Here is a 14,093-nt window from a genome sequence, read left to right on the forward strand (position 1 = left end):
CTCAAGGCCTCAGGTCAAAAGCAGTGTTCTCCTGGGGTCAGTGCCAGAAAGCACAGAAAGCTCAAAAATCCCAAAAATCCCAGGTTTGTGGGTTCCAGCATGAGCCCAGCTCGCTCAGGTGTTGGGAGATTGATGGAACAAACCTGAGTGTTGCTTGCAGAGAGTGGGTTTGGAAAGGAAACCTTGGAAAACCTAAACCTGGGGCTGTCAGGAGCCCAGGGGTTTCCTTTGCCTTTTCCTGGCCCTTACACCTGCCAAGCATAAAGGTGACCCCAGGAGAACATCCCATGTTAATTTATGGAGAAGAGTTCGGGGTTTGAAAGGGTTTGTTGGATTTTGCAGGGGTTTGTAGGGGTTTGTCAGGGTCTATAGGGGTTCTTCAGGGTTTGTCAGGGTCTGTAGGGATTTGTAGTGGTCTATAGGCTTTTGTAAAGGTTTGTCAGGGTTTTTTAGTATTTCCCAGGTTTGGTAAGGGTTCTAGTCCTGGTTTGAAGGATAGGTGTCTGCCAAGAAAGGCAGGAGCTTCTCCTTGAAATGGAGAATGTAAACCCCCTCCCTCCAAATTATTATAATTTTGAAATTAAGGGGCTCTCAGGCAAATATATAGGAATTGGGAATAACAGTTCTTTACTAGGAAAATTAAAATAGAAATGCAAAGAACAATCCCAAACCCTGCCAGAGTCAGAATCCAAGCTGACACCCGTCAGTCAGTCAGGGTGTTGGCACAGTCCCATTCAATGGTGGCTGCATCCTCCTGCAGTGGCAGATGTGGTTCAGCTGGAGCAGTGCTCCTGGAGAAGGTGCAGTTTCCTCTGAAGCTCCAGGGATGATGTGGAAAGGTCTGGTTTTCCTCTGGAATCCAGTGGAAAGAAGGTGCCTTGGTGTCCAAAATCTCAGTTTTTATCTGGGCAGGAAATGTTTGGCTCCTCCCCTGGCTGGAGCATCTCCCAGTGGGATGATGGAATTTTATCAGTCATGCCCTGGGACTCACTGGCCATTAACAGGAGATATCTCCTGGAGGGAGGATGGGCTGTGGGAAGATAAAGATGATTGCCCAGCTGGTTTAAAGATGGCCCATTAGCAGATAATGTGTGCCAGGAGATCAGGGTCACTGCCCCACCCGGCTGCAGCAGATGGGGACAGAATTCACATTTCTGGCCACATCCTGTATTGCAACCCAAGACAGTTCTCCACTCACTGCCAGCAGAAACAGTGGAGCAGTGAGACCACTTTTCATTCCAGAGAGGATTTTCATTCCTGACGTGTGCAGTTCTTGTCCTGCTGCCGCTCCACTCTGCCCAGGCTGGAACAGGGACTGAGGGAAGGCCCAGGTTTGCTCTGAGGCAGCCAAACCTGAGCTCTGTGTGGTTATTCCTGCTGGTCCTGTCTCGTGTCATGCAGGGAAGGAGCAGATGTGTTCCCTATTCCTGCATTTCCCAGTTCCCACCCCTGTGCCTGCCCAGCCCAGAGCAGCAGCAATTGCTGGAAAAGCCACCAGTGCTCCTGTCCCCAGGTCCCCCTGCCATGGACATGACACGGACCTGTCCCCTCGTGAGCCAGAGCAACACACGAGCCCTTGGATTTGGGCAATATCCCACAGAAATTCCTTCCTCCAAATATTTATTTTCACGACCCAGCAGGTCAAACAGCCCAAGATGTTTTCTCAGTTGCTTCAAGCCGAAGCAATCCAAGAATTCTGGGAATCTTCCTCGGAGCCGAGGTCCTGGGTGAACAATGCAGGACGTGGCGAAGGTCTGCGGGGAGCACCCACCCTCCACATCTGCTGGGCTTTCCTTGGAGATTTATTATGGACAAAGGCAGCTCTTGGAAGAGTTGTTCTTCTCCTGTTGGAGCAGATGGACAGAAATATTTCACACATGACTCAAATCCTGGATAGCTCCACCACAAACTCCAGACGGGAATGAGCGGGATGGACATTAAATCGTCCTTGATTTATAGACAACCCCACAAAATAAATCCCAGCCCTGCACGGGGATCTTCCCCACTTAGGTTTCACTCTTGATCTCCAAGCCAAGAGGCTGAAATTCCAGGTTTTCGCAGCCCCAAAGCCAGTAGCAGTAAAAGTTTATAAAATCCCAGTGGATTTGTGCTGCAGGTTGAGTGGGGAAAGTGATCTGAGATGAAATTATTCCTCTGGAAAACAGGGATGGATTTCCAAGGCTGCACTGCCAGGGCTGTGCTCCTTCCTACCTAGGCTGGAACAATAAATATTTAACGAGGCAAGTGGATCCTCCTGCACTTGTAATTAAGGCAAGGGGGGATAAATTGCATTCCTAATTATTCCTAACAAAAGGGAAAGCAATTTCCTCTCTGATCAGTGAGAATTCCCACTTCTCCCCAACTGAAGTAGGAGCAGGGAAAGGATTTGGAAAGGAATGAAAGGTTTGAAAGAGAACATTTAGCATCTGATAGGAGATAAAAGGCAACACTCATCTCTACTGGGAAGTTTTATTCCATTGAAACTGGTTTTACTGGGATATCAGCAGGAATTCTGGGCTCATGGACCATGGCACACTCCCCATCCCCAGTCCTCAGTTTTCCATTTATAATCTGAGGGTAAAACTGGCTAGAACTCACAAGGACTTTGTTCCTGGAACACTTTTTTTGAATGCCAAAAATACGGATTGCAACATCTCTTGGAAAAAAATCCTCTCTGAGCAGATTTGTTGTTGGAAAACATGAATATCTGAGTGTGGAATTCTCAAATAGTGCTTCATATTTTATGATTTTTTCCCCCATAGTTATTTTTATGACTTCAAAGTGTTTTCCTTCACAAGCCCCAACTGTGAACATGGGGATTTATTGACTGATAACAAAATGAAATGCAGATGAACAGCACAGAATTATGGAAGTGGCATCCAGCCTGTCTCCAGCTGTCCTAAAATGTGGAAATGGTCCTAAAAAGAGGGAAAATGGTCCTAAAAAGAGAGAAAAGAGTAGGGCTTGGAGCTCTCCTTGGTTATTGTAGGGGAATCCCACCCATTTTCTCACTCAATGATCCCATGAAGCAGCAGCCTCTCCTCTCCGTGCTGGAGCATCCCTAAATCCCTGGCACTGTTCTCACCCTTCTCTTTCCCTGGATGCTCCCACTCCATGAGTTTTTCCCAGTGCACCTCTTCCCATCCCTTTGTGCAGCTGATCCTGGATGGAATCACATCTCCCACCCCACCAGCTCCATGTTCAACCCCTGCCTTTCCATTGCCAAATCCCTGTGAACATCCCTATAACTCTGTTCCCAGTTTCCATTTCCACCCCACCAGCTCCCTGTCTATCCCCTGCTCTTCCCAATCCCAAATCCCCGTGGATTTTCCTGTATCTCTAACTGTTCCCAATTTCCATGTCCCACCCCACCAGCTCTGTTTCCATCCTCTTCCCCTTTCCCAGTCCCAAATCCCTGTGGACATCCCTACCTCTTTAACTCTGTTCCCACTTTCCATGCTCCACCCTGCCTCTTTTTTCCCAAAGGATTTAACTCCAAATTTTCAAATTCAGGACCCCAGGCTGAATCCTCAAGGGCAGGGGGAAGCCAGTACTCTGCTGTTGGAGCTGTAGGATCTGGATCCCTCTAATGGGAATAAAATCCCTCCATGGGAAGCACAGGGAGGTCATAAATTTTGGACAAAAGTTGGCTGGAATTACCAGCCTGGAGAAAACAAGAGACTTTTTTTCTTTCTAACTTTGTTCTTCGAAACTGCTGAATTGTTTTGGCTGAAGTTCCCCCCCTCCCTCGCCCCTTAAAAAGCAAAACCAGCCCAAGCTGGATGCTCCATTAGAGAAAATCTCTGCATAAATGATGGAAATTGAAATTATAACTCCAAGCAGAGCTTTCCAAGGGGAGTTTCAGGGCTCCTTAATAGGCCAGGACCCTGCAGCTGCTCCAGTGAATCCCTGATTTACTGGGGAATATTAATGGGCCTCTCTGCACAATTATAGCCAGAAACAGCAATTAAAGAAAAAATCAGAGAGGGGAGAAACTCAGGGAAGGATCCTCAGCCAGCACTAATTGGTGCAGCTCAGAAACCAACAGAGCTGAGCAGAATTCCACCCGTTCAAGGCTGCTCAAAGGAATTTCTCATTTCGAGCCACCTTCCTCTTGCCCTTTTTTTTTTTTTCCCCCTTGGAAAATGCTAAAGCACCATTGATTCAATCCTAAAGAAAAAAAAAATCCTAACAAAAAAAAAAAAAAAAAAAAAAAAGGAAAAAAATACAAAATCTAGGATAATTGCAGATTTCTTCCAGATTGGAAAAGTTGTTTTAGTTTTTTTTTTTTTTTAATGGTATATTTTTTATTTTAAAGTCATTTTAAATATTCCAATTCTAAGCATGCTCCAGGACCTTTTCTTTCATTTAATCCTTTAGTGGAGCAAAAGAAATTATTATTAGGCCGTTAAAATTAATATTTTTGTGAAGAAAAAACATTTTGCAGCAAAGAAACCAATGGAGCTGAGCAGCATTCCACCCATTCAGGGCTGCTCCAAAAATTTTCTCATTTCCAGCCACCTTCCTCTTGCATTTCTCTTCTTCTTTTTTTTTTTTTTTTTTTTTTTTTTTTTTTTTTTTTTTTTTTTTTTTTTTTTGTGATGGGAGAAAGCACCATTGGTTTAACCCTAAAGATAAAAGAAAAAAAGGAAGTATCAAGGAGGTCTGGTATAATTACAGATTTCTTCCAGTTTGGAAAAGTTGTTTTGGGCTTTTTTTAGTGATATATTTTATATTTCTCAAGTCATTTTAAGTTCCAATTCTAAGCATCCTCCAGGGCCTTTTCTTTCACTTGCAGCCTTTAATGGAGCAAAAGAAATTATTATTAGGCAATTAAAAAATAATATTTTTTGTGAAAAAAAGGTTCTGATTGGAATTCTTTTAGCTCTGAGAAGCAAAGGACTTCACTGTCTGTATGTGCAGAGAGGTGGGAATAGGAGAGAGGAGAAGTCTCTCATTAAACAGTGAATTTTTCCACTGTCCCTAAACCCTTCCCTGAGCACACAAGAGCAGAATAAAAGAGGGGGAAAAAACCCAGGAATGGCTGGATTTCCTCTCAAGTCCAGAATCCCCATCTGTGCTTAACCTGTTACCTGCAGACAAACAATTTGGGAATTTCTTCTGAAGGTGTTTCCCTCGTGGTGCCCCTTTCCCCGTGGGTGTTGGGTGCCCCCATTGGGGCAGCAGCAGATTCCTGGGGCAGCTCCAGGAGCCTCAAGTGCTTTAGGAAATTCACTTTTTTTCCATCAAAATTTGGTTACATCAAAAATCAGCCTTTTAAAACTTCATTTTGTGAATGACAAACAAGCACCCCCAGCACTGGAGGTGAGCCCAGCCCAGAGCACAGCAGGACAATCCCTCCCTGGCCTGGCTGTTCCTGGTGTCCCCCAGGACAGCTCAGATCACCCTGAGCTCCAGCTCCAGTGTTTAACCAGGCTGGGCTGGTGCCCATGGCATGGTGACAATCTCAAACCAGGCCTCACCCCCTCCTTCCCACCCCAGCACAGAACACTCCCCAAAAACCAACCCTTGGCTCTCTCATCGACTTTCTAAAGCCCTGTGCAAAGCACTGGAGCATTTAACCCTGCAGGAAATTCACACTAGGAGGGGAGTTAGGGAAATTATCCTCACCTTGCCTGTGTGAGGGGAGAAAGAAGCAAAAAATCTGATTTGTCAAGCCAAAAATTCCGAAGTAATGAGTGACACCCCCCACCACCTCCTCCTTAAATATCGTTAGGCCAACTCAAAAGCCAAGATCTTGGTTGTTGTTAAAAATATCTGATGAAGTGACAGGATTTGCTCTCCTGGGTGAGCCCCAGCCAAGTCCCAGCTCATCAGGAAGTTTGGAAGAGTCCAACAGCAGCACCCAAGTCCTGCAAGCCCAGTCTGGGAGAAAACAGCGATTATGCAAGAAATCCTGGCAAAAACAACCCTCTGTTTGCTGCTCTCCTGTTGTTTGCCCGCTGGGCTTTGAGGCTGCACAGCTCAAGTTTTCCATGTTTGTTCCAAAACAAATAATTGCCTTTTTCACTGGAGCTTGGGATCAGCACATCATCATCACCTGCTTCCCTGGGATGAGGCAAGGAGGCGATGGCCCAAGGCCCAGCATGGCCAGAAAACCCCGTGGTGCTCAGAAATGAGGTGTCTGTGGACACACAGCGGAGGAAAACTCCAACCTCCCCCTTTCCAGACGTGTGTGAGACGCTTTCCCCTCTCTGGTGAGACTTGCAGTGGCCACAGAGCCTCGTGACTAACATAGCTGATCCAAAGAAGGGGAAAAAAGCCCTGCAAAAAGAAAACTGGAGTTTTCCCCTTCTCTTGCAGCTCATGGGAAATGCCCAAGCCAGAGGTGGAACCAGGCACAGGTTTTGGCATGGAAAGGGAAACAGTTTTATTTTTACAGGGTTTTTTTCCCAATTCCTTGGATCCCCGAGTTTGTTGTCAACACGTGAAGAACAGAAGCAAGAAGCAAAAAGAAAAGGTGCCAAGGAAATGCCTGATTAAAGACCACGCCTTACAAATCCACAGTCTCAGCAAAGCTGGGCTCACGTGAAGCCCTGAGCAGCCCTCGTGCTCCTTGCTGCAACAAAACCACCTCAAACCACCCTAAAACATTGCTGGGTGCCCCTGCCTTGGGATTCTGATCCTCTGGGGCACGAGGGCTGCCAAGGCTGAGCTGGGGACACTCTGGGGACCCAGGGCTGTGATTCTGTATTTGTGAGCAGTCCCATGAGCTCCTCAGAGAAGCAGCTCAGTGCTGGGGCCCCTCTGGGTCTTCACTCTGTGTCCTCAATCCCTGAGTTTGTGTCTGTGCAGAAGGAGGAGCTCCTGCCTCTGTGTGAGCCCAGGCAGCCAGGCTGTACTGATTGATTGATTGATTGATTGATTAATTGATTGATTGATTGGCCCTGTGGAGTGTGGCTTGGCAGGCTGGGCTGTGTCCCCACCACCACAGAAAGGTCCCATGACCAGGCAGGACAGGGGGTGTTGAGCTCAGCCCCATTCCAACAGTGGCTGGAAAAAGGTAAAAAGTTAGGTAAAAGTCACTTCTTAAAGCAGAGCAGCAGAGGACACGAGGAGAGGAGAGGAGAGGAGAGGAGAGGAGAGGAGAGGAGAGGAGAGGAGAGGAGAGGAGAGGAGAGGAGAGGAGAGGAGAGGAGAGGAGAGAAGAGAAGAGAAGAGAAGAGAAGAGAAGAGAAGAGAAGAGAAGAGAAGAGAAGAGAAGAGAAGAGAAGAGAAGAGAAGAGAAGAGAAGAGAAGAGAAGAGAAGAGAGAAGAGAAAAGAGAAGAGAAGAGAAAAGAGAAGAGAAGGCCCCAAAGGGAGAAATGCCTTGGAGCCTGGGCACTGCCCAGCTGTGCCATCCCAGCAGGTCTGGGGTGCTGGGGATGCCGGGCAGAAGGAGGAGCAGAGCTGTGCTGGGGCACTTGGACTGGATCCAGAGCCAGCCCCGAACGTGCAGCTCTAGGCAAGGACAAAGGCTGGGATGAAGCCCAGGAAAAGTGGAACTGTGACCTCTGCCAAGCCCTGCCCGTGCCCTTCCCGGGGCTCAGAGCTGTGACAGCTTGGAGCCATCAGTCAGAGCTCTGGGATTCACTCCAGCTCCTTGAGCCATTCCCAGCTCCCTGAGAGGGAGGAGAGGGCAGAGATGGGGATTGGGGCATTTACTGCCTCAGGGGTGCCTGGTGGGGAGCTAGAGGAGGCTGAGCTTGTGTCCAGGGGTTTTCCTGGGTTTCTCCAGGATTTAGGAGCCACTGGTTTCAGGATGTGGTGCAATAAGCACTGGTCTGTGCTCCCTGGCTGTGCAGGGCTCAATAAAAAGGGGGAAAACACCCAAGGACAACAACTTTGACAACAGGTTGCCACCAGCAAGACATGAAAAAGAGTTGGAAAGGGCACTCTTGTTATTCCTGCTGTAATTAAAACAGAGAATTTATTCCTCCTTGCAGCCAGCCTCCTGCAGAGAATGAACCACAAGATTAATGAGGAGCCTGATGGTTTGTGCAGCCCCACTCAGGACCGGAGCAACTGTTTGCTCCTCGTGTGCCCGGCTGTGGAGAGCAGCCAGCTCCCTCCTGGGGACGTCCTGGGCTCCCAGCGACAGCTCAGAGGGATGCTGGTGCTGCTGCCCGGGGTTTGGGAACAGCAGGGCTGAGGGAACGCGCTCAGGATCCCTCCCTGAGGCACAGGGAGGGGGACAAGAGCTCTGGGAAGGAGCAATGCCCAGGCTGCTGTGCCAGGAAGGGGAGATCCAGAAATCAGAGCTCTGAAATCCAGCTGCTGGTGGCACTCTGTCACCTGTGGCAGGCTGGAACAGCTGGTGTCTGTTGGGAAGGAGAAGGATTTGACAGGAAGGTCTCACAGATGTGTATGTGTAACAGAAAGATCTTTTGTCCTGGTTTGGAGGACAGGTGTCTGCCAATAAAGGCAGGAGCTTCTCTTTGAAATGGAGAATGTAAACACCCTTCCTCCAAATTATTATTATAATTTTGAAATTAAGGGGCTCTCAGGCAAAGATATGGGAATTAGGAATAACAGTCCTTTACTGGGAAAATTAAAATAGAAATACAGTATTACACAGAACAATCCCAAAACCCTGCCAGAGTCAGAATCCAAGCTGACACCCGTCAGTCAGTCAGGGTGTTGGCAACAGTCCCATGAATTTCTGAGGAGGATCTGTGGCCTCAAAGATTTCTGGGCTGGGGACACCCCAGGAGGTGGCCCTGCCACCCATGATGTCCCCATGGGCACCAGCCTGGCCAGACCCTCAACCTCTGATAAAAACCCAACCAACCTCCACTGGCAAAGATCAGACTCTCCCAGCGGAGTTTTCTTCCTAATTGACCCTAAACGACCCTAATTGACCCTAATTGACCCTAATTGACCCTTTCCATGATGTGGAGAACTCTGACTGCCCTCCCTGCAGAGCCTCCTCTCACACATTGCTCAGAGCTCTCACAGGGCTCCCCTCCAGCGCTCCCAGACTAAACAAACCCAGATTGTGTTTTTGGGACCTCTGACCACATCCCAGCCTGGCTGATCCTCCTCTGTTCTTTCTCCTGGGATTATCTGGCATTTCTTTCTCCTGGGATTATTTGGCATTTCTTCTGGCCAGCAGTTGGATTTGCAGCTCTGCAGGGAGGGAGCCAAACTCTCCTCAGCATCTCCACTGATCACTCGGTTATCCCTCTGCCTCACCAATCAGGCTCCCAAAATCCAACAGGACACAGAGTTTTTGGAATTTTCTCCCTAACTCTGGTGCCCAGGACCCCTCTGGGTTTGGCTGTTCTGGGGTTCCCTGCACCTGGGAAGGGTGGGAGCCCCAGACCTCCCCCAGCAGGGAGTGCTCAGAGATTACAAATGCTGGGCTGACAGAGAGAGGCAGAAAAATTATAATCCCTGTTCTCTGGGCAGGGATTGGGAGAAATTTCTTTTTTTTTTTTTTTCCTGTATAAAATCAAAATCTGAGAATTCTGGGCTGAAAATCAAGAATGGGTTTTTTTCCCTCATTTTTCTCCCTTATTATCTCATTTTCCTTTCCTTTCCTTTTTCCTTTTTCCTTTTTCCTTTTTCCCTTTCTTCCTTTCTTCCTTTAAATTTTTGCTTTCCTTTTCCTTCTCATTCTCTTTTATTTCGTTTTGGCTTTGTGTTTCTTTGTTTTTTTGTTTTTAATTCTAGAAATTATCTTCACTGTCTTTGCATCTTTCTGAATCCCCCTCTCCATTCTCCAGCCATCCCATCCTCCAGGTCACCACACCTCTCCCTTCACCCAGCCTTGCTGCCCCTGGAGATGCCATTTTTGGCCCCAAATCATCCCTTTTTGAACAGAAAAATGAATCTGTGACCCAAACCAAGCCCAAAGTGTCCCGGAGATGTCCCTGAGCCTCCCCTGCCCAGCCTGAGCCGTTCCCTCTGCTCCTGTCCCTGTTCCTGTTCCCAGAGCCCGACCCCCCCAGTGTCCCCTCCTGTCAGGGAGTTGTGCAGAGCCACAAGGGCCCCTGAGCCTCCTTTTCTCCAGGCTGAGCTCCTTCCCAGCTCCCTCAGCCTCTCCTGGGGCTCAGACCCTTCCCCAGCTCTGTTTCCTGCCCTGGACTCTCTCCAGCCCCTCCAGGTCTTTCCTGAACTGAGGGATGAAAGAAAACTGGAGGTCTCAGCTTTACAGTGATCCAAGGAGCTGCAGGGAAGGTGAGTGGGACAGGAGTGGGGACAAGCTCAGGTGGAAACACCCCCCAGTCCCAGCCAGCCTCTCATCCTGCCCATTCCCCAGACAGGACCCAGCAGGAAAGGCCCCTCCAGCCCTTGTGCTGGAAATCCAGGAGCTGTTTCCTCAGCGAGGGCTCTCCCAGGCCTCAATACCAAACCTCCAGGAGGCTTTTCTTGTGGTGAAACACTGAGCTCTGTCTTGGCCAGGCCAAGTGGGCTCTGCTCTGTCCTCTGGATGAAGTGGGGCTGGATTTTTTGTTGTTTCTGCAGCGTTGAAGCTTTACTCAGAAGGCAGCATTACTCACAGAGCTGCCTCCTGCAGGGCTCCCCTGCTTTTCCTGATCTTTCCCTTCTTGCCTTCAGCTGAGTTCTCTCTGCCATGAGCCATCAAACACAGAACTGCTCGTAGATCACCTCTTGTCAGGGGCTGGCAGCGATTCTGGCTTGGCCTCTGAGCTCCACAGCTGTTGGAGACTTTGTCTGGCTGGAGGGAGGGAGGGTGGTCTGGGTCAGGCTCTGGGGTGTTCTCAGCTCATCCACATTCCAGTGGAAGCTGGATTTTAGCTGGAAAACCATCCCCTTGTGTGGGGAAAAGCAGGAATGCACCACAACCTCAGGGGCTTCATGGAATCCCAGATTATCCTGAGTGAGAGGGACCCACAGGATCAGGGATTCCAGGACACCCCAGCAATCCCCCTGCCCATCCCTGGAGCTCTGGCAGTGCCCATTCCCTGGGGAGCCTGGGCAGTGCCAGCACCTCTGGGGAGGGAAGAACCTTTCCCTGAGCTCCAGCCTGAGCTGCCCTGGCCCAGCTCCAGCCCTTCCCTGGCTTTGTCCCTGTCCCAGGGAGCAGAGATCAGAGCTGCAGATCCCTGAGCTCTGCCCTCACTCCCCCTCAGGTTCTCCCTGCAGCCAAGGGACCCCAGGGACCTTTGCTCCCACCCAAAGCACAGCAGATAAATAGGGATTTACACTGGGGGAGAGGCAGGATGCAGGGAAGGGGTGGGATCCATCCCAGAGGAGCAGCCATGCAGGGGGAGGGTGGTGAAAAGGAAGAGAGGAGGGCTCAGGTGGTATCTGGATGGGGTGGAGAGGGGCTGGGACAGGGAGAGGGACCAAACCTCTGAGGAAGATGAAGGAAGAGAAGGGGGAAGGAGTGGTGACCTTGAGAGGGACGGGCAAAAATGGGACACAAAGCCACGGGGAAGGGGGGCAGAACTCCCTCAGGCCTGCAGTGGGGACAGAGAGAAGGGGACAGGGACAAGGTGCAGGCCCCTCCTGCAGACCCCACAGAGACCAGAGAGGGAGGGGGGACAAGCACAGCAGCATGTCTGACCAAAACAGGGAATGCTTTTAACAGAGCTGAGCCAAACCACGGTCTGAGAGCTGAACCAGCTCACCCTCCATCAGCTCCAGCTAAAATCCCCATTTCCAGCGATTTCCAGGCTCCGAACCCTCCTGGTTTCCGTGCGTCACGGCTGAGATCCGCAGTCCCCGGGGCCGGGGCTGCGGGAGCAGCGAGGTGAAGGTGGCTGAGCCCTCTCCGAGGTGCTCGCCCCCCGCTGTCCCCGCACGTGTCCCCGCGCTGCGGATGCAGATGTCTGGGAACGTGCGCTGGCTCCAGCATTACATCACTGCAGGGAACGGCAGCGGGAGAAACGCAGCAGCCTGCGAGCCAGGGCCGGCCAAAACAAACCTCTGCTGGGAAAGGGGAGGCGGTCCAGTGGGAAAGGTTTGGCTTTTCACAAATCCCATCACCTCAACACTTGTGCCGCGGTGCTGCAAGGTCCTTCCTGAGTGTAAGGATGGGGAGGCACTGGCACGGCTTGCCCAGGGAGGATGTGGATTCCTCATCTCTGGAAGTGGCCAAGGTCAGGCTGGACATGAGCCCAGCCTGGCACTGCAGCACTGGACATCCTAAATCCATTCAGGAACCCTGCTGGGGGCACGGCCACACTGCCCTGCCCAGCCACAGGATGTGACCCTTTCCAAACCAGCTCATTCCTCATCCCAGCAGATGTGTAAAACATGAGGCGAGTTGTTCCCATTCCCATTTTAAATTGCCAGAGGGCAGGGATAAATGGGATACTGGGGAGAAATGGTGGGCAGGGCTGGGATGGAATTGCCAGAGCAGCTGTGGCTGCCCCTGGATCCCTGGCAGTGCCCAAGGCCAGGCTGGACACTGGGAGCAGCTGGGACAGTGGGAGGTGTCCCTGCCATGGAACTGGATGAGTTTGAGGGTCCCTTCCCACCCAAACCATCCTGGGATGCCATTCTGGATGGTCCCTGCAGTGGAGGGGTCACAGAGAGAGCCGTGGGAGGAACAGAAGGGTTTGTTTCAAGTGCCACCCCTGGATGGGGAACAGCTGTCATGGCAACAGTGGCACTGTCACTCCAGCACCAATGGCAGTGACACACAAAGTGTCACCCATGGAGCAGAGGAGCCTAGTGGGAGCTTGATCCAGACCCAGGGCAAAGGTTGTTCCTGTTGGATGTGGCAGTGAGTGGATTTTCACCTCTGGAGCCACCAAACAAATTATGGGATGATTTTCATCCCATCCATATGGGAACCTCTGTCGGGACAGGGATGCTGGAGCTTTGCCCAGATTTGGTGGGAATGGGATGGGATAATAATTAATAATTAATAATTAATGATGGAGTCTGGAATGGCCATGGATAATCCCAGCCCGTGGAGCAGAGCTGGGAGCTGCAGCATTCCCGTTGTTTCCCAGGGAATGCTGTGCATCTCTGTATAGACACTTCATTAGCAATGTGATGCTGAGGAACTGCAGCAAATTCCTCCAGGGACTTTTTTTTTTTTTTTTTTTTTTTTTTTTTTTTTTTTTTTTTTTTTTTTTTTGAGGCTGAAAGGACTAAATGTGCTCAGGATTTACAGAAAGGGCTCAACTCAAAGACTTCCTGTCTGTCAGGTGGAAATGGCAATGCCTGGAAAAGGAGCAAAAATTGGGATGGTTTGAAGTGGGAAAACAACTTGGGATGAATCAAGGCACAGGGGAAGTATAAAAGGATGGATCAGAAAATCTGTTTTTTTGAATGGGAAATTAATGGAAACCAAAAAGATTACATTTAAAAGGCAATATGATAATTATTTTCAATTTAAAGGTAATATAATAATAAAATTTAAAAGGCAATCTAATAATTATTTTAAAATAAAACAGCAATCTAATAATTATTTTAAATTTAAAGGCAATATAATAATTATTTTCAAAGGAGTTTCATGGCAATTGCCACATCTTTCCTTTCTGTGATCTGTATTGCAGCTCTGTTGAATGAAGGGCTTGGCCATTCTTCCAGATTATTTTCCACACATTTTTACTCCTCTGAATTTTAGTCAGGCTAAATTTGCTTCCTGCAGCTTATTCCAACCCTCAATCCATTTTTTTCCTGTTTCCTCCATGAGACACAGAGCAGTTCAGGGGATTTTTTTTCCATTCTTTGTTTATTTGACAAATGCAAATAAAACTTGATTCTTCTGTCACCCACAACAATTTTCAAGGAGTTGTGTGTCAGGCAGGAGGTGCTGAAATCCATGGCATCGCTCCTGATTTTTGGCCAGCATCCCAAAATCAGCTCCAGAGGCATTTTTGGCGTGGAATTTTGGCATCCCCATGCAGGAATTTGCTTTTTGCATGGGAACAGTCACAGCCCTGCAAAGAGAAACCCTTCAGCCACTGATGTGGGCAAAGGGACTTGGGAAATCACCACAAGATTTGGGGTTGTCTGAGCAGTTCCTGGAATCCTTGGGATTGGAAATGGTGCCCTGCTGGCCTTCCCAAGAGCTCTGGGCCAGATCTGCATGGGCAGCTGAGGGGTTTGGTCGCTGAATCAGGGGTGGCAGCACTGGGAGAAACCACAGGATTGGAATTCCAAG

General features: G+C 49.4%; 1 long non-coding RNA gene across 1 annotated transcript; it reads right to left on the bottom strand.

Moving 5' to 3' along the window:
• Positions 1 to 988: 988 nt before the first annotated feature.
• Positions 989 to 11,800, bottom strand: LOC130262201 (uncharacterized). Its single transcript, XR_008842076.1, has 3 exons — positions 11,602 to 11,800; positions 10,507 to 10,685; positions 989 to 1,844 (listed from the first exon to the last, which is right to left on the bottom strand). It is a non-coding gene; the product is annotated as an uncharacterized LOC130262201 (long non-coding RNA).
• Between the last annotated feature and the right edge of the window lie 2,293 nt (positions 11,801 to 14,093).

Source organism: Oenanthe melanoleuca, chromosome 23 (assembly GCF_029582105.1).
Source record: "Oenanthe melanoleuca isolate GR-GAL-2019-014 chromosome 23, OMel1.0, whole genome shotgun sequence".
In the NCBI taxonomy this organism is placed as follows: domain Eukaryota; kingdom Metazoa; phylum Chordata; class Aves; order Passeriformes; family Muscicapidae; genus Oenanthe; species Oenanthe melanoleuca.